Here is a 24613-nt window from a genome sequence, read left to right on the forward strand (position 1 = left end):
CCCCAGACATAACCCCGCCCTGTTCTGCCTCCAGCCCAGCCCCTACAAAGCCTCCCTTCTTCTTCCGGACGAGCTCCAGCCACGTCTGGAGGGCCTGGAGCATGCGCAGATGTGGGCGGCGGCATCCGCGAACGCTCAGAGGCCCTCCAGATGCGGCTGGAGCTCATCGGGGGTTTTCCAAAACCCGGACAAATGCTGGGTTTTGGAAAATCCATCCAGGAGCCCATCCAGTCCTCTGTTTTCCCGGACTTCTGGTAACCCTAGATATGGGGTACTCTGTAATGTGAAAGAAGAGGTTTGAGGGGGTGAAGGTCCAGTCCACCTCCAGCAGCTCTGCCACTTTTGGCACAGGAACATAAGTTCCCTCTCGACCTTGTTTCTACCATTGCCCTCTTACTTATGAAGTGGGCAGCCTTTCCACACTCACGTTCAGTGGATTAATGAGAACAGGGTGCACTAGAGAAGCCCTTAAACCACTTCTGGCTTCCTACCCCCCACATCAGGTGATATAAGGTAATGAGTTTCGTCCATCAGCATTAGGTTTAATGGTATTAAACTCTCCATAAATCCCCCTTCCCCCCAAAAAAAAATATTCTCCATCTTAAGAAAAAAGAATGTTCTTTGCAGCCACCTAACCAAACCATACCACAATGGGAAAAGAAACTCCCCTACATGAAAACCAGAAAACCTAAACCCAAAACAGAGTCAAGATAGATAAATGGTTTTCCAATAAATAAGCAGATAAGGTCCCAGAGGTAAGGCAACAGTCACGGTATTTATTGACACCGACAGTAAAAGGACTCGAAACGAAGGTGCGTTTCAGCATAAAGCCACCTGCTTCAGGAATCATATAATCTTTTAAGGGCTAATGCCATCTGGTCGCTCTTCCTTCCCCAAAACTGCTTCCAACAGCTCAGAAAGAAGGAAAATCTCTTAACGGCCATGTTATAAAGCGCTTTCAGACAACCATGCTTTATGGCTGAGGCTTTCGACATGCGCCAATGACATACGCATGTGACATGCTACAATAATCCACACCTACGACTGATGGATCAAGTCAGGTGCTTGTGTAAATTGTCCCTTAACCCTTTCAGGACCAAGGGACATATTTGTCCCATAACTTTAAAATCCTATAAATTTTGATTGGGATAGTCTACAGTTCTAAATTTGATATGTACGGATTCCATATGATACTACCTTTATGTAAACAAACTGGTTCCGACATTCATTCATTAGCGTCGTTGCTAGATTGACGAGAAGATTCACTTGCCACACTGTCCATAAGCCAGAAGTGTGATTTTTTTAAATAAAAATAATGATATTTCACAAAAAAAATCAATTTTTTGGCATCTGCAAGCCCTTTTTACCATAAAAATGTCATCAAAACCACAAAAATTGGCCTACGATCCTTATGGTCCTGAAAGGGTTAAGTTACTGCCGAGCCTTCTTATAAGTGAGAATACGGTATGTTTACGGGAGCCATGCCAACTGTTCAGAGCTGTGCCGACGTGTGACCAAAAGAGCGTGAGAAAACACGGCTTCACGAGGAGTCCCCCCATTCAGGCGTACGGAGGGAGAAGCTGCCTGAATCAATGTTGGCGCACCAGGGACCCAAGATATAGAACGGTCTCCCTCGCCACCTACGACAACCATGCCAATATTACCTCTTCAGGAAGAAACTTTTCTCCTTGGACCTAGAATGAAATCGCGGGAGCCTACGTCCTGTCCTTCATTCAATGTTCATGCCCTTACTTCTTAATCTTGTTGTAAATCGCATTGAATCCTAGCTGAAATTTGCACTGTAGAAGAAAAATGTATGGTATGGTATGGTATGGAGTCTTTTTACAGGTGGGACCTTATTTGGCTATTTATTGGAAGGTCAATTTGTCTATCCCGACTTCATGGTTTTTTCCCTTTGCAGTCAACTTAACGCTCTCCCTTCCCTCAAGAGTCCATCAGCGGGCAGACGACCAATCTTGAATTTCCTGCTCTAAAAACAAGCCCTTTTGCCTCCAACTCCACCCTCAGCAGCCCTACCTCAGGAAAAACGTACAAATTCTCAAAAAAAAAAAAAAAATTCACGTCAACAAAACCAGGAAACAGGTCATGGCTTTGATATAGAAACACAGGAGCCACTGGTCGCACCACGGGGCACCAGCAAACACCTACTGCAAAGCTGCCAGCACGATTTTCAAAATATCCACAGTGACTATGCAGACGCTGCCTCCGTTGTACGTAAATCTATCCCATGCATAGTCACTGTGGATATCTTGAAAACTAGACTGGCTTGAGAATCGGTGGATACCCCGCCTTTACGTAAGCTAGTGATTTCCAACTGAGGTTCCTAAAGAAGTCAGATTATAGAACCCGTGTCGATTTATATTCTGTCCTCCCCAATGGCTTACATGTTGACATAAGGAGACTTAGAGGGGACATGATAGAGACTTACAAGATCATGAAGGGCATAGAGAACGTGGAGAGGGACAGATTCTTCAGACTTCCAAAAACTTCAAGAACGAGAGGACATTCAGAAAAATTGAGAGGGGACAGATTCAGAACCAATGCTAGGAAGTTCTTCTTCACCCAAAGGGTGGTGGACACATGGAATGCGCTTCCAGAAGGTGTGATAGGACAGAGTACGGTATTGGGGTTCAAGAAGGGATTAGATAATTTCCTGAAGGAAAAGGGAATAGAAGGGTATAGATAGAGGATTACTATACAGGTCCTGGACCTGATGGGCCGCCGTGTGAGCGGACTGCTGGGCACGATGGACCTCTGGTCTGACCCAGCAGAGGCATTGCTTATGTTCTTATGTTTTTAAATAGGTTATAGCTTACATATGCACAGTGAAGGTAGCATTACTTGGGATGGTATTTAGCATAGAATTTGGTTATCTGAGGTCATGGCTAAGATTACATACATAGAGTTGGCATGTAGGATACTACACATAGGCACACAATTCGGTAGACGTAGTCAATATTCTAATTTTGCATATATAGGATTGGCATACAGAGGTAGGTTACATAGCGAGGCTCAGTTTCGACATAATGGCTAAGGGGTGAGTTGAAGAAGAATACTAGAGGAAATACCACAGGATAGTAAGCGAGGGGTAAACATACCGTATATACCTCAGTCGAGGGTTCCTGAAAAAAATAATTTGAGGGGTTTTGCCGTAGTGAAAGGTTTGGGAATCACCGACGTAAGCCCTCACCTACCTAATTTTCTTTGCAGAGAACAGAGACTGGATCGCACACTCATCCCCTGGAGCGATTCCAGAGACAAGATGGACGCAGGACAAGACGGCACCACGTGCATCGGGAAGGCAGCTGGGCCACTGCGGGGGTGAATTTGGGGGGGGCGAACGACCTCTGCCTCTTATCCGCGATTCCAAGGTTGGCACGCCACACAGAGCCCCGCTTACGCCAACACAGCAGAAGTCCTCACAGACTTCAAAGGCGCAAGGGAAAGAGACCTATAATAAAAATGGAGACACGTCACCCTTTCAGAAGAGAAAGAAGAGAGAGTTCAGGCCGGGGTCAGAATGTCTTCTTTCGTCCCAATCTGCTGTTTTTCAAGAGACATTTTGGAAAGAAATTAATCTGAGCCACAGCGTACTGAGACAATTCGAGTAGAGGTGGCCAGATCTGCTGGGCTCAATCTACGACAACTAATTATTATTTCTATAGCGCAACTAGACGCACGCAGCGCTGTACAGAGTCACAAAGAAGAAGAAAAACAGGGGAAGGGGCTACCGAGGCTCACACTTCGTCTGCTCTGTACTCCGAGGTCTGGCCAGAGGAGCAGTTGATTCACGCTGAAGAGGAGGGGAAAAAATACAGACCCTTTTCCCTATATGGGAGCAATTTTCTCTAAAAATAAACAGTTTTGCAGGCTGTTGGATGGGAACTTCCTGGAGCAGGCAGTAAAGAACTTGGCTTGCTCTCCTGCTACACCCAGTCTGGAGGGAGGGAGGGAGGGAATGTATGGAGCCAGGGCTGGATATCAGAAAGAGATGCTGGCGGAGAAGAGGGGAAAAAAAAATAAAACCTAGGCAAAATCCAACACAGAATATTAATTAAAAAAAGACAAGCCCTAAAAGTCACTTCAATCAGGCAAGAGACAACCGCAGCTCTGAAAGAGTGAATAGCACGTGAGCACTAGTGCTGTATGGACGATGGTTCTGGAGCGAGCTGCATCCTTGACACCTGAAGGGTAGGGCAAGCGGCACAACAGATCCACAAGCATGTGCGCACATCTCAGCGTTTGCCGAAGGTCAACAGGAATCTCTTCCGGGCTGATGACCAGTCGAGTGGTGGATAACCCTGGGGGCAGCGCTCTTATCAAAAAGACCTTATTAGCCTCAGAACGTTTTAATATAATCGATATACTTGTATAAAAAAAAATAATTTGTTAGTCTGGCAATTCTAGACAACGTAAGGGACCTCCTGGCTCCAGATTTATATGATAATCACAAGAATGTGAAGAACGAAAGACGTTGCTTTTCTTCGCCAGCACATTCCAGATGTTTGAATCTCTTCTTGGAAGCAGTGGCGCAGTAAGGGCGAGCGGACCCCTCCCCGCGTGCGCCTCCATCCCTCCCCCCGCACCTTTTTATCTTCTCCGGATTGAGCAGCACGCCCACGTCGGTGTCGGCTCGCCCTTTGACGTGGCTTCCTGGGCGCGGGTCCTGGAAGCGGCATCAGAGAGAGCGCCGATGACGCCGCGGGGTGCTACGCCCTTAGGAATACGGCGTCCGGGGTGGACCGCCCCCCTCGCCCACCCCTTAATACACCACTGCCTGGAAGCGACGGTATTTTTTGTCATGAAGACTTCCCTTCCGTTGCATTATTAGAACGTAAAAGCCAAGCTATAAGAGACGGCTGGGATGCCCAGTCCTAGTTCCACGTCAAGACTGTTACCCTTACCCGTCACCTGACGCTGCATGGGCCCTGGGTAACTGCCCCCACCCGATTCCTTTAACCTCTGAGTGCCAGCAGCAAATGATAAAGGCAAGAAAAAGAGACATTTAAAAAAAAAATAAAGGGTGCCAGTCTGTCCAACAAGGTGGTCAAAGTTGAATCCGACACCCTGCACACTTTTTAAACTACGCCACGGAAAGCATAATTGCTACTCAAAAAGGGTATTATAATAAATTTAAAAAGATCTGGGGGCCATTGACAACTTATTGTAATGAATAGACACCATTTTCTAGTGAAAGTATAGTTGAAAATGGGGGGGAGGAGGGTGGTTTATAGTTTACTGTGGGTTTAATCAAAAGGAAAAGAATATTTATATTGTATATTTTTGATTAAATGTTAAAGGAAAGGGGGGGTGGGAAGGGAATAAATTTATATATTTGATGTTATATTAGAAAGAAATTCAAGTGATGTATTTAATTTCAAATGTTTTATAACTAACAACAAAAAAAAGGTTTTCCTCCCTACCTTTTTTTGTCTAATTGAGTTGGTTTCCTTGCTAAGACTTCCTGTCCATTTGTCATTTTTCTACTTCTTCACGATTAAAGACTGGTATATTTCATATTTCTCTCTCCCTACCCTAGAAGACAGCATTAGTCTTACTTCCCAACCTCTGAAGCTGTCGTCAAAACTCATTTAAGCTTTGCTTTAACTGGGTTCCATCCTTTTTTCTTCTTTTCCATCCGTGTTCCTCTTTTTTAGGTTTTGTTTTACCTTTAGAAGTGGGTTCATAGACAGTAACGCGGAAGACAAAGGCGTGCGCCGACAACTGAGCGCAAGACGGAGGCGCGCACCGAAGAAACAGACTGTTTTTAGGGGCTGCAACGGGGGTTTTTGTTGGGGAGCCCCCCACTTTACTTAATACAGATTGTGGCGGCGTTGTGGGGGGTTTGGGGGGTTGTAACCCCCCACATTTTAGTGAAAACGTAACTTTTTCCCTAAAAACAGGGAAAAAGTTAAGTTTTCAGTAAAATGTGGGGGGGTTACAACCCCCCAAACCCCCCACAACGCGGCGTGATCTGTATAAAGTAAAGTGTGGGGGGGTTTCCCCCCACACCCCCCCCCGTCGTAGCCCCTAAAAACAGTCTTTTTCTTTGGCGCGCACCTCCGCACTGCGCTCAGTTGTCTGCTCGCGCCTTTGTCCTGGCGCGCTTTTGACCTGACACCTTAGAAGTGGACTAACATTTCCTATAAAAATAAACTAGTTTCAGTTTTTTGATCCCGAGCCAACTAGAAGGAGATTTCCTTAAAAGCTAAGGAGGATGTTCATTTCATTGAATAAATTCACATGTGTTCACTGCTTAGAGTAGGCTGTGGAGAAGATCTGAGCGACTGCTTTGTTCTCACTTATATAGGAATGATCTCCTTTATCTTGCATCCAATTTCAATTTATTGTGGACACAACAGTTGCATATTTTTCTAATTATTTCAGTTACTAGGATTTTTTTTTTTTCTAATTTTCTTACATATTCCATATTAATGGCGACGTTGTAATTAAGCGAAACTTAAAATTAAAAAGTAGACTAACACCGCTATCCAAGGGTCAGCATCAGTGTCAGGAAGGATTTGCTCTCCGCTGCAGGGTGGGCAATCTCTTGCTTTACCCTGGATTACGACACAAAAAAGGGGCCATTTTAGAAGACAGGACGGAACATTGAACTTAATCCGGCCTTCCCACGTTGCCTCCCCCTCTCGTCCTGCCTTGGGCAAACGCAACCAAATGTAGGACTTCTTTACAGCAAATTTAGAGAGAGTGGTTGATCATTGGAACAAGCTTCCAGTGCAGGTGATCGAGGCAGACAGCGTGCCAGACTTTAAGAAGAAATGGGATACCCATGTGGGATCCCTACGAGGGTCAAGATAAGAAAATTGGGTCATTAGGGCATAGGCAGGGGGTGGGTAAGCAGAGTGGGCAGACTTGATGGGCTGTAGCCCTTTTCTGCCGTCATCTTCTATGTTTCTAACTTGCAATAACTTGCAACTGCCAGGGTCTAATCTAATCGTTGATTTTTTAATACTGATTCATCCCAAGAAGAGGGGTGGACTTGGTTAACAAAATATTAATAAAACTATACAGAAACTATCGGCCTCTTTTACAAAGCCGCACTAGTGGCTGTGCCGCGCTAATGGCCCCGAAGCCCATAGAAATGTAAAGGGCGTCGGGGATCGTTGCCACGCGGCTTTGTGAAAGAGGCCGGATATCTTTTAGGCCAGAATTTTATCTTTTATAATTGACTACTTGAAAAAGAAGGATCATTAGTAAATTTCTGAAATAAATAAGCCTTCAGTACTTTACGAAAAGTGGGAAGATGAGAGTGAACTCTCATTATAGAAGGAAGGTCATTCCAAACTTTTACGAATAAAAAAAAAGAAAATGATCGACAAAAATTGGCCATAGTTTTTATTCCCTTCAGCAGCACCTAAATTTACCTGTTCCTATCCCTTCACAGCTGTTCAGTACCAACACATGTGTAGGGGGTAAATTCTGTCACGCTGGGCCTACATGGCACCAGGTGAAATACACGCCTGTAATCTAGGTACAAGCACTTACATCAGCCCTAGAGCTCATGCCTAAATGTCGGAGATACGCACGTAACTTAAAAGTATCCTATAAGTTACGTGCGAGTCCCAGCCAGACCCTGCCTATATCTATGCCCAAGTCAAAATAAACTAATGCTTAGGCAGAATTTGGGTGGTTACATGCCTGTGCCATTATTCTAATCAGGACACAGAAGATCTAGAATCAGAAAAAAAATAGCAAATATTGAAGAACTAAGGCCAATACTGGGCAGACTTCACGGTCTGTGTCTGTATATGGCCGTTTGGGGGAGGATGGGCTGGGGAGGGCTTTGACGGAGACTTCAGTAGTTGGAACCTAAGAACAGTACCGGGAAGAGCTTTGGATTCTTGCCCAGAAATAGCTATAAAGAAGAAAAAAAAAATTAGATTAAATCAGGTTGGGCAGACTGGATGGACCATTTGGGTCTTTATCTGCCGTCATCTACTATTTTACTATGTTATATTGACACATGCATTCACTTGAAGTATTATCCCTGTGGTGTCTGTTGGCCTCAGAGATTTTCTACAATGATTCACATCGATGGCCAGTTTTGACCCTCAAAAATCAAAAAGTGACGAAGGACAGGGGGAACAAGAACATCCAACATTATACACCATATTTTTAGCGGTAAAACCCCGGACACTTGGCCCCCACCCTGTCCCGCGCCAGCCCCATCCAGTTCCACCCCCACAAAGCCTCCTCTCGTCTTCCCCGATGAGCTCCGGCTGCGTTTGGAGGGCCTGAAGCATGCGCGGACGTGTGCGACGAGGCCCTCCAGATGCGGCCGGACCTCATCGGGGCTTTCCAAAACCCAGACAAACTGCTGGGCTTTGGAAAGACCGTCTGGGAACCCAGACAGTCCTCTAAAAAGAGGATGTGTCTGGGTTTTTCCGGACACCTGGTAACCCTAACGCCACTCCAGTGATATCAAGAAAGGATACATCACCAATATTTACTATAATGAACGTAAAAAGCCTCAGATGGCTCAAGGAAAAATTCCAAGTGCACAGATGAAGTGAGCTAATAATGTAGCAGCTCTACTCCAAACCATCCATCATTGGCATTAAAAAAAAAACCACCTTCATTAATAAGAAATTGTAATCAACAGTCATTGAGAGATGTAAATTTAGCAAAACTTGCAATAAATAAATCACAGCATTACGATCCCCCGAATGCGGCCATTGTTTCACAGCTAGAAATGCCGCTGCTTCAGGGTAAAGGATCAATCCGCGCATTCAGCGCTTCCAACTTGAGTCCCGAGTTACTGCATAACAACCAATCAGAATCGGGTTTCACTAATTAATGAAGTCCGTTTCCGATTATAACTGGCCGTTATTGCGACGATTGATCCTGTGCCCCGAAGGCCTATTTGTTTGAGAAAACCATTTTTGTTAACTTTGTTGTGTTTTTAAAGCGTTCTTTGATTTTTTTTTTTTTTTAATTGACTTTGTCGTCAATTAAAACCTAAACATTGGGAGTTGGCCATAAGTATCACCTGCCCTCTCTCATTGGGTTACAAAGTAGGACCGATACAAGAGGTGGGATGAGGACTTTGTTCTGTAGGTGTCACAGCTTTGAGTCACTCTGTGCTGAAAAGTCACACAGTAAGACTTGGCGAGACTGAAAGTGAGGTCTACAGATGTCACAAGACTGGGCCGTCAGCCCTACTGGAGGTGCTCAGACCAATTAGGCGTTGCTTCTGATCCTGGAGACCCAGAAGAGCGAGACCTTTAGCTTGTTGAGAATTAGCCCTCTTCTCTATACTGTAAAGCATAAGAGTTGCCATACTGGGACAGAACGAAGGTCCATCAAGCCCTCTTTCCAACAGTGGCCAACCCAGGTCCCAAGTCCCTGGCAGAACTCCAAAGAGTAGCAACATTCCAGAGCTGAGATTGTGATGTCATAATGCCTCATTCCACCAATGCCTAAGAGCCAACCTCAGCAGTGAGGTCACAATGGCTTCATTGTCCTAGACTTGGCTCACATAAGAACATAAGACAGATCGAAGGTCCATCAAGCCAACAGTGGCCAACCCAGGTCTCAAGTACCTAACTAGATCCCAAGGAGAAAAACAGATTTTGTGCTGCTTATCCTAGGAATTTCCCCAGGCCATCTCAATCCCAAGGCCTATGGACTTCTTTTTTAGGAAATTATCCAAACCTTTTTAAAACCCTGCTAAGCTAACTGATTTCACCACATTCTCCGGTAACAAATTCCAGAGTTTAATTACACATTGTGTGAAGAAATATTTTCTCCGGTTTGTTTTAAATCTACTACTTAGATGCCTCTGAACAGAAAATGAGAAGCTAAGCCAAGATAGAATCAGTGAGAATCAGAGGCCCATGGCACCGACAGAGCCTTCGATCACTATTCCTCTCCCCATCTCTAAGGTTAGTACTGGATGTGCACGGCTGGAGCTATGAAGTCATAAGCTCCATTGCTTGGAGCTGAAGCTCCAGGGCTATTATTAGCAGGGTGTGTGCGCGCGCGCGCTGGAACTGGAATGTCAGCAAAGACACAAAGAACCTTTGTTGAAAGAGCAGGGAAGAGGAAGGGGCTAGAAGACGCACACTGGGCACATAGGAAAGACTTTGAAGAAAGGCAAAATGAACAGTGGCAGAGGGGCTGGGCAAGGAGCCTGCCTCAGCCATGTAACATTCAGAGCTGAGAGCTCAATAGATATATCCACATGAGCTTCCCAGGAGCTCAGATATCTGCTTGCAAACATGCTACCTCATCCACCAGTGAAGAGGGGCTCTGATTTCTACGATTACGGAGGGGGGGGGAGGGGGACTATGTTTCTGTTTGGGCTGTGACTGACCCCTGAGAAACACCAGGTTGAAATCGGGAGATTAGAGACGTTGACATCTGGATCCACAACATTCTTACTCTCCCCAGTACCCTACAGATACCAGGTTGGTTCCCAAGGTGAACACTATGATGTAACTAGTTTCACTTATGACGTCATACATTAGAGGAGTAAAGTTGAGGTCATGTGAGCACAATCAATCTCAAAGGCTCCAGGTACCCCTTCAAAAGCGATCTAATCAGTGGTTCTTAATCCTATCCTGGGGGACCCTCAGCCAGTCGGATTTTCAAGATATTATATCCCTAATAAATATACATGAGTGAGATTTGATAGGCATGCAAGCTTCGCTTATGCATATTCATTAAGGATATCTTGAAAACCTAAAGTAGGAGTGGGACCCCAAAGCACAAAATTATTTGAGTTTTCCTCTGCCCCTGTTGCAGGGGAGAATCTGGAGAAAGGAGGACAGGACCGGAGAGTTGCTAGAAACAGTCCAGCAAAGACAGCAGAGGTCACCGAACACAACACATGCTTTGGCAATAGTGTAAGATGGAGTACGCTTATTTAAAATCCATCCTATTAGGGCTGGAATGTGTAGACTCCATCCCCCCCCTCCCCTGATATAAGGGTAAAGAGAGACTAATCTGATGGAAGACAGCCTCCCCCAGTGAAGTACATGTCAGCACCAACTGGTCACTGGCTGATGGAAGACAGCCTCCCGTAGGGCCACGGTTATCTCAGGAATTTACTGTCCATTTAGACGTTTGGATTTCTTTACCACCTTTCTGAAGAACTTTATCCAAGGCAGCGAACGCCATGACTAAAGTCAGACATAGGCAAGACACGCTTACAGCAGCAAACATATCCAAAAGAACAGTACACGTTATGAGACAGGGGAACGAAGACATCGGTTGCCTGTACAATCCAGGATCAAGTTGAAAATTCTTCTCACTCCCTAAAAGCATTGCGGAATGAGTCTGGCTATCTGTCTTCTGTTCTTAAGATTTATCACCCTAACAGTTAATTGTGACCCGATGCAGGATCCAGGGAGTGGATTCAACTACCATCTTACCTTAAGGTCGACCGTTGATACGTCTTGTTTTAAGAGACTTCTTAGATAAAATGGTACGATTCTCGTAGCTGTCTCGGTCCATTTTTAAAGGTAGTAAACAGAAATAAAAAAACCAGAGACGATACCTTCTTTTCTTCTTTCTAAGTGACAGTTGGATTGACTGGCAGTGTCCCACGGACTGGGTTGACCCCCCCCTCCTCCCCGACTTAGAGTATCACCCTATAGCATGCTATACCTCTAAAATTCCTCTGGGAATATGCCAAAAAAAGTCCCAAGCTTTCACAGGTATGTAAGAATATGTTGGAAGTGTTCAACTGGGAGTCTCCATGCTTGGAAAGCCTGCGTGTGCCCCTCCGTACCTGTTCCCGTTAATTCTGGTGGGTGGCACCCCCAGTCATCCCAGTGGTCACCCCAGTGGTCCAACTTTCCACTGGTCATCATACACTGCCGTCTCCTCCGCAGCTGGACCCGGAGAGTTCACCGGCGCTCTTTCAGCGAGGCAAATCCTTATCCCATCATAAGCCACAAATGTGGGGGTTTTGCAATGTTTCACTCCAATGGCATGTTCCTTCCTGACTGCCAAAGCCCAGCCAAAAAAAAAAACAAAAAACCCTTGGCTTTCATTTCCAGATAAAGAAAGCAAAGGGAAAAAGATGCTAAGAAGTGCTAGAATTAATCTTCAGATCTTTTTTTTTTCTTTTTCCAGCTTAGATAGAACCAGAATTATACACTTTTGTTTAAAAACTCTCCTCCTCCCCATATCCTCGTGGCTATGCGCCAAACACAACACTGACGTGTATTACACAGAGCAGAGCTGGCCAATTCCAGTCCCCCAGGACCCTGAACATTAGGTCAAGCGTATGCAAATAGAGCTCATGAATATTAACTGCGAATATCCTGAAATTTAGACCCATTTGAGTCAAAGACAGACCACACTAGGTCACCTACAGTATGATGAGAAGTGTTTGTGCCAGAAAGATGACAGTGGGGTCCTGGAAAGGATTAAAAGTAGTATTATATCGAAGTGAGAAAGAGATTTTGGAATAATGTTTTTACCCTAGAAATCCCATTCCAGCTATATAGAAGTCCTTCGTTGATCTGTAGTGATTGGGCATGGCCAAAGTCAAGAAAACCCCTGGCCCATCTTACACTCTCATCACAAAGTCTCAAATTTAAATGGGGGGGGGGGAGAAACTACCCTCCTTCAAAGCCTTCGAAAGGGCCTGTAAAGAGCCCTTAGAGAAGAGAGTGGTCCCTTACAACTTTTTGCAATACCAACTCATTTCTTCTTTCAATCCAGCCTACTCTACACATGCACCATGTTCCGTATGCATGAACCCTATCGTCCGATGTGCAAAGAGACCGAACCTAGATTGCTTCAGCCTATTGGAATAACTTAGCCGAGGCCGCAACCCTACCAGCTTAGCAACCCCTTACATCGACTCTCTCCTCCGCCATATACAAACACAGCTCTGCCAACGCACCTCAGTCTTGTTTGGCAGTATCCCTTATTTTCCAGTATTCAAGACCTTCACACCCCCATGGTCATTGGCGCTATAAGACGGCATGGCATCTCCCAGTTTGACACTCAAGTTTTTGCCAAAGACCTCCCTCACAAACTGCTCGGCATCTAATGCCCCTATTATTCCACCACATATAGCTTCAACCCAAGGTAACATCTCTACATTTTTCCAGGAATCTCTTGCCTCTCCCTGGCATAAACGTAAAAAACAAAACAGGAGCAGAAGCACACAGACCAGGACAGCAGTCGGAAGCAGCTGAGGGCCAAGTACGGGTCACATATACCCTGACTAACCTGGGGGTTCACTTATATGTCAAGGCTTGCCAGGTTTCAATTAACACAGAATATCGCAGCTAAACACATTCATTTCAAGTTGTAGAAGCTATATTACTTATTGGCACGCTCAATTTAAGAACCTCTTGTTAACTTCTGAAGAAGAATCTAGATGAAGAAATAGCTCTAATGGTCCAAGCAGCAGCTAAGAACCAGGAAATCGTGAGTTTCAAATCCTACTGCTGGGCAATTCACTTAACGGACGGTAAGCCCTCCAGAAACAGCATGAACCAAAGCCTTCCGGTACCCTATTTTCCAGCAAAGCAGAAACTTTATTGAAAGCCTTTTTGTTTACAGAGTTTGGGGGAATGATATTGATTGACTGTGAACTTGGATCATTTAAATATGTACAGTTTTCTTATGGAAAAACCAAGAAAACACTGTGGAATGACGATGATCCTGAAATGAACTTTAATGAAAGAATCAAAGTTCCAAATATACAATAAAATAATCCACATGAAAAGTTAAAAATCCACATTCAAATCAAAAGGACTTAGTCTGCTAGTGGAGCAGGACCCAACACAGTTCGCGTTTCGACAAGATATCTTCTTCAGGGGTCCCTAAGAGTTCTATGATGATGAACACATGGAAAAACTGGTCTGTGGAGAGACGAACACTGCAGGAAGTGGAGGGTGTTTGCGGGACAGAAATAAAGTTTGACATTATGTTCTACTTACATTGATTTTTCTTCTGGTAATCTGTGTTGTTTTGTTATACATCGCAAATGAAAATCAAGAGAAAAGACAGACCACTGCAAAACTTGACCCTCAAAAGAAAGTTGGGGTCAAAACAGCTTCCTACGATGTTCAAAGGGAAGCGAATGCCCTGAAAGGGTTGAGAGAGATCAGGCATTAAAGCAAAGCCCCGAACCCAGATTGTTTTTGATGTCAACAGAGTTTGAGTTTCAACCCATTTTCCTCTAACCAGTTCTTTAGTACTTTAAGAATCAACAAATTTAGGATCTTTAGGAAATAAAATTCAACCGACTGGACATTGTAAGCAAAGAAATGCTCACCGATGCTTAGAGACTGGACTAACGGAAGCAAAAGACTCAGAAAGGCTGAACTTAGGTAGGGTGGGGGGTGGGGAAAGAGTACAGACCCCGAGGTACACCAGTCTCTACTCAATACATTTTGACTGGTGAAGAGTTGAAAGCCACCGCCCAAGTACGGTTTGACAGAAAGGAAGGAAGATGAGAGAGACATTAGATACTGCGGGAGACAGAGGGTGGCAGCTGAAAACTTTGAGATCCCCTCGCTTTGAGGCTGTTAGACCCCCCCCCCCCCCCCAAAATCATTCATTCTGGGTAGCACAATATACGAACCAAAACATATCCCCTTTATAGATCAAAATTAAAATATTCACTCCAGGCCTGACCAGCAGACTGTTCCTCCACACAATCTACCCCTACCAACCAGCATTTTACACCAGAGCTTGCCTCATTCAAACCTTACAACCTCCCCAATGCTGGAGTCAGGCCAGCACGGAGTACACCCATGACTCACTTTTCCTGAGACACACGGCAAATATGGAGCCAGCTGTTAAGAATAACTTCATGGCGTGGAGAATCCAGATCTACAGCCAGCCATGCTCCAATTAAGGAGGCCAGGGGCGCAGGGAGGGAGTGGGATAGAAGGAGCCCTGCTTTTCCCCTTCACCCACCCCCCCCCTTCCCCACCGCAATAGGGCCTAAAGATGGGAACCCTATTGAACAATCCCAGGGAATCCAACACAAAACAGCTGCCTTTGTTTGAGAAATGACAGAGCAACCCAGTCACAGGGGATCCCACGAAACGCCATCTCTGAGGAAAAATTATCTTAGACTTGCTTCGGGCTCAGAAATTATCTTCATCAAACTACCCTGAAATTCCTGCCTCCTGTGCTTCTTCTTAAGGCTCCGCACTTACTTTATGGATCTCCTGTATCAGTACCGAAATCCCCCGCCCTGCCCTTCTGTTCCAGTACTGAAACCCCTTCCGCTCGTTCACCTCATCCCTTCACCTCTACCAAGTCATCTCATGCTCATCCTGCACATTCCTTCCTCCCTCTCTCCCCCGTGACTCACTGCTAAGGCTTATTACAGGGTCTGAAGTAAACGCAGGGCAAAATCTTTCCATCTGTGTTGTTTCTTCCCAGTGAGCTGTGGGCAACGTATTGCCAGGAGCTTGAAATGTGTGCGGGCCATGCCACTCCCTGATTTCCCAGTACAGAGCCACCGTCCTGGAGAAAATGACGAAGAAATACAGCATCCGACAACGATCCTCTCTAGAGTGACTTTCCCAGGTCTGGGGCCTACAGGGACTGCCAGACCAAGCCCAGCTGGAAGTTTGCCTGCCTTCTGCAAGTCGTGAAAGCTCTAAGCATGAAGTTTTCCATGGCCTCCGACTACATATGGAAAGGATTAGCCCTCCTCTTCCAGGCTCCACTAGCACAGAGTGAGGGAATGGGACAGCATGCCAGAGTCTTCTCTTCCAGCTCAAAAAAAAATCTCCCCTTCCAACATCCCAGCCCTTCCACACACAATCAGAAGTTCAAGGTTGCTAGGACCTGGATTCCTCTCTCAGATAAGAACATACTGGGTCAGACACATGGTCCATCTAGTCCAGTTTTTCGTCTTCGTGGAGGACAAGCCAAGTCACAAGTACCTGGCCAAACCCTAAAAACTAAACTAAACCTTAAGTTTATATACCGCATCATCTCCACGGATGTTGTAGAGCTCGGCACGGTTTACAAGAACTTAAAATATAGGAAGAGAAGGGGAAAAAAAAAAAGGTTTACATGAACTTATATATAGAAGAGAAGAGTAAGGGGGGATAGAATTACATTTTAGTGAAAAGACAGGTTTTCAGTTGCTTGCGGAATAATTGGAGGGAGCCCAGGTTCCGCAGTGGGGTAGTAAGGTCGTTCCAAAGACCTGTGATTCTGTAGAGAAGGGATTTTCCCAGTTTGCCTGCATAGCGAAGAGAGGGGAAGGATAATTTATACCTTTGGGCGGGTCTGGTAGAGTAAGCGAGATTCCAGAACCCCAAAGAGTAAGCGAGATTCCGGAACCCCAAAGAGTAAGCGAGATTCCACGCCACCGATCAAGGGCAACTATGGACTTTTCCTCCAGGAACTTGTCCAAACCTTTTTTAAAACCAGCTAACAGTGTCTTCATCCTATTCCCCAGCAGTGGTGCAGTGGGCGTGGTCCGCCGCAGATGCGGCCTTTCTAAGGGTGCAGCGTCACCCCCCCCTTCACTCGCTCGAAAACCCTCTTGCTCCCCACTCCTTGCTATGTGCGCCGCTTGCCTTTCCCCGTACTTTTTTGGTGCTCTCTGATGTCACTTCCGGGACCCGTACCTAGGAAGTGACGTCAAAGGGCGCCGACACCGACGTGGGCAGCAAGCTACTCACGCCAGAGAAGTTTACAAGGTACGGGGAGAGGGTAGGAGGCGAGGGAGGGGCGCCACTGCTCCCAAACACTTTCCAATCACTCTCCGATACAGGTGGGCAGCCATTTCTAGGGTGGAAAGCCAAGATGTAGAACTCCCCCTATCCTCGGCGGACTTGCGCTCCTGCAGCTGCATTGTTGGACACATCGAAGGGAAACTGGATTTCACTTCAGGGGTCTGCTGTCGGCAGCGCCTGGCCTTGGCCGTCTGGTAGTCTTCATTGGCGTGGTTCCTGGTCCTGCTTCTTTGGTGGCGGCCGGTTGACCTGGTTCTGCAGAGACTCAAGAGACTTTTCTCTCTCTTAAAGTTGGTTTTTAATTTTTAATTTTCTATTTTTTTGATTTTTGATCTTGGAAATGTATTACATATTTCTAGTTTTATCAGGTACTTTATAGCTAGATTGTGAGCCTTCAGGACAGATAGGGTCGTTTTTCTCATGTAGCTATACAGAACCATGGCGAGACCTCATTTTGAATCCTGTGTGCAATTCTGGAGGCCACACCACCGAAAAGATGTGCTGAGAGTAGAGTCGGTGCAACGGATGGCCACCAGGATGGTCTCGGGGCTCAAGGATCTATCGTACGAGGAAAGGCTGAAAAATTTGCGGCTGAACGTAGGGAGAGAGGAGACATGATCGAGACGTTTAAATATATTACCGGCCGTATCGAGATGGAAGAAGAGATTCTCTTTCTCAAAGGACCCTCAGCCACAAGAGGGTATCCGCTCAAACTCAAGGGCGGGAAATTTCATGGCGACACCAGGAAATATTTCTTCACCGAGAGAGTGGTTGATCCTTGGAACGAGCTCCCGGTGCAGGTGATCGAGGCAAACAGCGTGCAAGAATTTAAGAGCAAATGGGATGCCCATGTGGGATCCCTTAGAGCAGTGTTTTTCAACCTTTTTTGGGCAAAGGCACACTTGTTTCATGAAAAAAATCACGAGGCACACCACCATTAGAAAATGTTAAAAAATTTAACTCTGTGCCTATATTGACTATATATAAAGTAATTCTCTTGAATAGGAATCAAATAAACACAAAGAAAGTATTTTATAATTACTTTATTATGAAATATTAAGTAAACAGAATAGTGAAAAATTATAAAATACTTTATTCAGTGCGAAACCTGGGCCTGTTTGGCTGATATTCTGGCTGGAATCGAAGAAAGACACACACGTAGCTCTTCGTCAACAGCTCTCAGTCTCTCTCTGTATTTGGTTTTTATAGCATACAAAAATAGACAAATATACCCTCCATCCTTTTTATTAAACCACAATAGCAGTTTTTAGCGCAGGGAGCTGCGCTGAATGCCCAGCGCTGCTCTTGACGCTCATAGGCTCCCTGCGCTAAAAACCACTATTGCGGTTTAGTAAAAGGGGACCATATTGTAAAATATAGACAGCAGATATAAATTCAGAACTGTGCATAGTAAGTGAAGGAAAGTTTTCATCTCTGGGAATTTACCCAGTTAACTATTAAGTTATTTAGGCAAATTCCTTTGAAAACTATGGTAATACTGCCTCCACTTTGCTAAATTTAAAATAAAATCATTTTTCCTACCTTGTCTGGTGATTTCTGGTTGCACTTTCTTCTTCTGACTGTGCATCCAATCTTTCTTCCCTTCTATCAGCCTGTATGCTTTCTCTCCTCCACACCTCATTCCCTCCCCCAACTTTTTCTTCCTCTCTCCCTGACCTTTCTTTCTTTTTTTCTGTTTCTCTTCTTTCCTTCTGTTTCCCTGCCTGCCCCCTTTCTTTCTTTCTCCCTGCCGTTCCCCAATCCACTGCCACTGCCGCTGCCATCGGGGAACAGGACCCACCAATGGATAACAGGCCCCAAAGCCGACGCCGACGCATGCTCTCCCCGACGTCAATTCTGCAATCGGAGAGGAAGTTCCGCCCAGCTAGGCAGCGATTGGCTGGCCCGAACTTCCTCTCCGACTGCAGAATTGACGTCGGGGAGAAGAAGACTTATCGGCTCGATAGATTAGATCGCCAAGACAAAGTGAGTCCTGGGTGATCAACTCACTTTGCCTTGGCGAGCTACTGGCGCCCCTGCCTCGGGCCCCCTGTCAGCTCCGGGCCCCTGAATGCAGAACTGGTAGTACTGCCCTGATGGCGGCCCTGCGGCACACCAGGCAACATCTGGTTGAAAAACACTGCCTTAGAGGGTTAAGCCAAGGGAACCTGTCACCAGGAGTGGGATCCCTAGGATAGTAGACTTGGGAGTGGGTCAGTAGAGTGGGCAGACCTGATGGGCTATGGCCCTTATCTGCCGTCATCTTCTATGTTTCTAATTTCATTTTAGTTTGATTCTTTGTAAACCTTGTAAAATGCAGGAGTGATATATCAAATTTTACATAAACATATACAGTGAAGTGAAGAGCATGACAAGTGCCCAAGGAGGGATGGAAAGGAGAGGCATCGCTGCGCTTGAAATCACAGACAGTAGAAAGGATGAGCCACGGCCTACCCAATTAGTTAGGAAGCTTAAGGCTGAGGCGGTTTTTGTTTGGCTCCACCACCTAAAAAAACAGCGTTCCTACGTCCCTGCCCAGAATCCAGGAATACTTGACTCCCAGTTATTGCTCTAGTCACTTGGGGGAAGAGGGGAGGGCTGGGGAGACTCACTCCTTGGCGCCAAGAACTCTAAGTGAGAGCCCATGGGTGTGTGGAAGATTTGCTTTTAGGGGGGGGGGGGTTGAAGGGCTCCTTTTTTGCTGCATAAGACACCAAAGGAAACTGTCTTTGTTTAATGAAAACCAGGACCTGAACTAGAGCAGCTTTGGCTGTCCCAGGAAGGGCTGCTGAATCAGCATTTTGGGGTTAAAGCCACATCCTTCCCACTTTCCTTTCTGCCAGGCTGCCTCTTTTATTCTACAATACAAAATATTCTGTTATAAATTTTGGAGTCAGAATATGAATGCCAGGAATTTCCATCCAACAATTAAGAGTCTGGCTGTAATAAATATTGTGGTGTAGGTCAGAGTTACTCCTGTAGGGAACTGGATGACCCCCCTCCCCTCCTAATCTTAAGGTTCTGTACAGGAGTACTGCAGTGTGAAACTGGAATAAGAAGCTCAGGATGTTAAGAATTGCCGCTGCTGGGTCAGACCAGTGGTCCTGCGGCGGCCCTTAGGTCAAAGACCAGTGCCCTAACTGAGACCAGCCCTACCTGCGTACGTTCCAATTCAGCAGGAACTGGTCTAACTTTGTCTTGAATCCCTGGAGGGTGTTTTCCCCTATAACAGCCCCCAGAAAGCGTTCCAGATTTCTACCACTCTCTGAGTGAAGAAGAACTTCCTTACGTTTGTATGGAATCTATCCCATTTTATATGGAGATACAGCCATCAGGCAATGGAAAATCACCGCATTCAATAGGCCCCATGACAGCAGTAAAAGAAAATACTTATGAAAGCAAAAACAAAAACCAGTCACCTCTAAACTTGAATTCGTAATGGTTTTAAGGAGGTGGCAATCACTCGGCTTTCTGTATTTTGAAAGCTCCACAGTACATGCTGTTTGAGCATAAGGGATCCCTGTTTACTACAGATGCATACAGATCCAATTATTGCATTTAAAAAAACACAGGGGCAATGGCTCTCCCATCCTACATCTCCCTGGCCTCCTTGGCCTTCTTTCCTTCCTCCCTCTAGAGCCCAAGACGCAGGTCCATGGTGAATATCACCCCTAATAGATCTTCATCATATCCTTCGGGCAAGAGGACCGAAGATACAAGGCTGATCAACCCAACAGCTGTCTTTCACCCCAGCTCAAGCTCAAACCGAGCCAGGTTTGCTCTCCATCTCCCTGAAGAGTTACAGCAAAGGGTACAGAAGACCTTTCAAACCAGGCGAGAGGGTGCATCTCCCCCACTATGCCAGTCCCAGCTCCTGGCAGTAGCGTTTGAACAAGCGTTAACGATAGTGAGTCAAGAGCAGCAACAGGGTCAGGAAATAATCCATCTGTCAATACTGCACTAGAACTTGCGTTCACTCACAGCGTGCACACACTCCGAGCATTTAAAAAAAAAAGGGGGGGGGGGCATTGTTTTATTTTCCTTTGAAGTGCTTGTGAAAATGGTCTTGGAATTTTCCTAATGATTTTTTCATCAAGGAAAAGGTGAAACCCCCCACTCTCCCTCTCCAAAAGCACAGGAGCTTCTCTCCCGATCACAAGGGAATTACCGTCTAGGAACAGGCGGCAGCTCCAGCCAAAACCCATCCCGAGCTTCCTATGCGTATTCCGCTACTGCTGTTGAGGAATTTGTGAAGTGCCAACAGCGAGGACTACAGGCTGGCAGAAGTTGGAGGTGGAACGATGTCAATGCTGGTCTTGCATAAAACTGGTTAAAACAGTGTCTCTCAGACTTTGTGCCCTGAAGAGACTCCGGGTGTGCCACGAAAGAATCCAGAATTTCATTATTTTTTATTATTTTTTTTTTTTTTTTGAATTTGAGAACAGCCATTTTAATATGACATCAGAAACACAGATGTGATTATTTTTGTTTTTTTTTTACATATTAGAAGTAAGTTTATTTTATTTTATTTTTTTAAATTCTTTATTCATTTTTTAATCTTACAAGTCTACAAATAATAAAACATTTAAAAATTAAATACATCACTTGAATTTCTTTCTAGTATAACATCAAATAAATAAATTTATTCCCTTCCCACCCACTCTTTCCTTTAGCATTCAATCAAAAATATAACTATTCTTTACTATTGATTAAACCTATAGTATAACTTTAATTCCAGAATTTCATTATATTCTATGGCCGCATTAGCATTTAGCACGCGGGCCTTAGTAAAAGGACCTCTTTGTTTTTAAAAATTCCCTTCATATGTACACACTGGAGTTGGTGACAACATACGTCACGCACGCAAGAGTCTGTCCGTGTTCTAAGCATCTGTGTGCATACGGATACAATCACCCAGACAAGCGTCATTCTTGGGCGTGATCGGTCCTTGAAAACTAACAACACGTCATTTTAGTTGTATTTTTTTTTAATGCAGTAGTTATGCAATCACGGCTTTGTTACCATTTGGATTGTCTTATCTTTGTGAACTTGGATTTTCAGCTCCGATGGAAATTAAATTTAAAAAACAAACAAACCAACATAAGAACCTAAGAATTGCCATCTCCGGATCAGACCCTGGGTCCATCAAGTCCGGTGGAGGCCCCGCCAGATGTACCCTGGCATAGTCCCCATATCACCGTATGCTTCCCACGTGAGATGTGCATCTAATTTACCCTGCAGTTGGTGGGATGATGAAACGCGCGTTTGCTTGTCAAGCCGCGTTTCGAGTTAATTTGCCCTCAAAAACAAGCTTATCCATCGCATTGATTAGCGATTCTATTCTTTCTACTTAAGTTTCACCGTTGTTACAATTTGCCATACAAAGTTTAAAGAACTTTAAATACAGCTCTCAAAATGGAATTTGTTGGTTTTGCAATTTTATGATTTCAATTAGGGTTGTTTTTTTTTTTTTTTAAATCGCTGGTCACGATGGTAAAAAAAACAACGCACATAGAATTCCTATGAGCAATGGAGCTTTTACCACCATGGCCGGTGATAAAAAAACCATTTTGTCTGTTTAGTGTGCTGGAGTTAATAAAGTTTGAAAGACTCTGGGTTAGAATGTGGTACATGCCCAGCTCGATTCATTTTAAAACAACCATGCCAGTAATGAACCCTAAGCTAGGGCCATGGTACGCCCTCACCTGGAATATTGCGTCTAGCATTGGCTGCCGTACATGAAGAAGGACACGGTACTACTCAAAAGGATCCAGAGAAGAGCGACTAAAATGGTTAAGGGGCTGGAGGAGTTGCCGTACAGTGAGAGATTGGAGAAACTGGGCCTCTTCTCCCTTGAAAAGAGGAGACTGAGAGGGGACATGATCGAGACATTCAAGATAATGAAGGGAATAGACTTAGTAGATAAAGACAGGTTGTTCATCCTCTCCAAGGTAGAGTGGGCACTCTCTAAAGTTGAAAGGGGATAGATTTTGTACGAACGTAAGGAAGTTTTTCTTCACCCAGAGAGTGGTGGAGAACTGGAATGCTCTTCCGGAAGCTGCTATAGGGGAAAACACCCTCCAGGGATTCTAGACAAGGTTGGACAAGTTCCCGCTGAACCAGAACAAACGCAGGTAGGGCTGATCTCAGTTAGGGCACTGGTCTTTGACCTGGGGGCCGCCGCATGAGCGGACTGCTGGGCACGATGGACCAGTGGTCTGACCCAGCAGCGGCTGTTCTTATGTATGTGGAGTACGATCACACTCTCTCAAATTTCCTGCAGCCTGCCAAGAGATCTTCCTTCTGGAGTTCATATGTGTGTAGGTAACCGGACTCAGGTGAGCTTCATAGTGGAAATTGTTCTCTCCATCACCTTTTCTGGCTACCTGAGGATCTTCTCTATACGAGTCACACAGACTGCTGTGATCAATGCTCTTCTGGCATTTTCTCTCTTTCTACCAGATCCAGCTTCCCGTAGAGTTTAGTGATGAATTTTCAATCGTCTTTGTAACTGGTCAAGCATAGGTGGCCACTTAAGAATGTGAGCCCGCTAGGGACAGAGAAAGAACCTGGATTTAATGGTCTATACAGCGCTGCATGCGTCGAGAAATGATAGGTCTAGGGTGCACGGGAGCTACGCCACTCTTTTCCTTTCTGTGCAGGAGCGAGAATTACTCGTTCATGTGAAGAGACCTGGAAATTGCTGCTGGAAATTGCATTCCAAGCATAGCTGACAGTACCTGGAAAACATTCCACTTTTGTCTAGGGTAGCACTGTCTAAATATTTCTGTATGCAAGCATTTTTTTGTCCAAGTAGCAAGGGAAGAAAAATCTTTCATACCAAATTCCTGGGTTTTCAGCACTGACCAATTTGGAAATAAAATCTTTTCTGCGGCACCTTTCTGGAAGTGAGGTTTCTCTAAAAGTTTCCTGTGGCAACGGTGGGGTGGAGGTCTTAGACCTAAAGGACCACTCATTGCTAGTGGCAACTTTTTACTTTACAGAGTGTCTGTTTTGGCGAGGTGTCTAGTCCCTAGAGAATGATATAGGGACAGAATTCTTCCCCGAACCCAGGGTTAACCACAGGAAAACCAACCCCATGTCATTTTTTTAAGGAGAGAGGGAAGAATCGGAGAATGAATGGTTTCCAGCCACAGACCCTTAAGCCTTGCATTGAAGAACGCTGGCGAAGAAGGATCGAGGCTGATAGAGATGCTACAGAAAGACACGGGGTGGTTTCCAACCACTGACCCTCAAGCCTTGTGGTGTAGAAGGACCGAGGTTGAGATAGACACTAGAGAATGAGACGGGATGGTTTCCAGCCATTGACCCTCAAGCCTTGCATTGAAGAATGCTGGTGTAGAAGGACTGAGGTTGAGATAGACGCTAAAGAATGACACGGGTTGGTTTCCAGCCACTGACCCTTAAGCCTTGCATTGAAGAATGCTGGTGTAGAAGGACTGAGGTTGACATAGATGCTAAAGAATGACACGGGATGGTTTCCAGCCACTGACCCTGAAGCCTGGCATTGAAGAATGCTGGTGTAGAAGGATCGAGGTTGAGATAGACGCTAAAGAAGGACATGGGATGGTTTCCAGCCACTGACCCTTAAGCTTTGCATTGAAGAATGCTGGTGTAGAAGGACTGAGGTTGACATAGATGCTAAAGAATGACACGGGATGGTTTCCAGCCACTGACCCTGAAGCCTGGCATTGAAGAATGCTGGTGTAGAAGGATCGAGGTTGAGATAGACGCTAAAGAAGGACATGGGATGGTTTCCAGCCACTGACCCTTAAGCTTTGCATTGAAGAATGCTGGTGTAGAAGGACTGAGGTTGACATAGATGCTAAAGAATGACACGGGATGGTTTCCAGCCACTGACCCTGAAGCCT

General features: G+C 45.3%; 1 protein-coding gene across 7 annotated transcripts in view; it reads right to left on the reverse strand.

The window, feature by feature from the left end:
• Positions 1–24613, reverse strand: part of KANK2 (KN motif and ankyrin repeat domains 2) — a 48766-nt gene that overhangs the window by 15255 nt on the left and 8898 nt on the right. Inside the window, exon 1 of one of the 7 annotated variants that reach the window (XM_033925045.1) lies at positions 11777–11965. The exons of 4 other annotated variants lie outside the window; for them this stretch is intronic. The gene's annotated coding sequence lies outside the window, so the exon portion shown is untranslated. Of the gene's footprint in view, positions 1–3215; positions 3364–11417; positions 11617–11776; positions 11966–24613 lie in introns of those variants that run through there. 2 more of the 7 variants (XM_033925046.1, XM_033925047.1) reach the window with 2 other exon arrangements.

Source organism: Geotrypetes seraphini, chromosome 16, assembly GCF_902459505.1.
Source record: "Geotrypetes seraphini chromosome 16, aGeoSer1.1, whole genome shotgun sequence".
NCBI lineage: Eukaryota > Metazoa > Chordata > Amphibia > Gymnophiona > Dermophiidae > Geotrypetes > Geotrypetes seraphini.